The sequence below is a fragment of the Penaeus monodon genome, chromosome 21 (assembly GCF_015228065.2).
Source record: "Penaeus monodon isolate SGIC_2016 chromosome 21, NSTDA_Pmon_1, whole genome shotgun sequence".
Lineage (NCBI taxonomy): Eukaryota > Metazoa > Arthropoda > Malacostraca > Decapoda > Penaeidae > Penaeus > Penaeus monodon.
In genome coordinates, this window is record NC_051406.1 from 20,275,882 (window position 1) to 20,276,179 (window position 298).

The 298-nt window shown below is 47.0% G+C and overlaps 1 protein-coding gene across 1 annotated transcript in view; it reads right to left on the reverse strand.

Moving 5' to 3' along the window:
- The window catches only part of LOC119586324, a 21,846-nt gene that overhangs the window by 20,979 nt on the left and 569 nt on the right, over positions 1–298 (reverse strand). The gene's annotated exons all lie outside the window — the stretch shown is intronic.

The window sequence follows — 298 nt, forward strand, 5'->3', positions numbered from 1 at the left end:
TATCCCCCCATCTTCGAAAACCCTAAAGAAGCCTATCTCGAGCGCATGAAGCAAGTCTCACATATGTGAGCGAAGCCTCGAAATTCTGCTTGGAAGTCCTTTTGCTTCCCGGCTGAGATCACGACTCATCAGGTGTGACGAGTGTCCGAAACATCTATTTTGCATATATCACATCTGGGTGAGAATTATGCATGAGGGCAGGTCGCAGTGATGGTTCTTCTGGGCCTGAACCTGACAGCGAGTCGTCAATCATTATCATAATCAAAGCGCAGTAGTGAACACGCGCATAAACAATCAT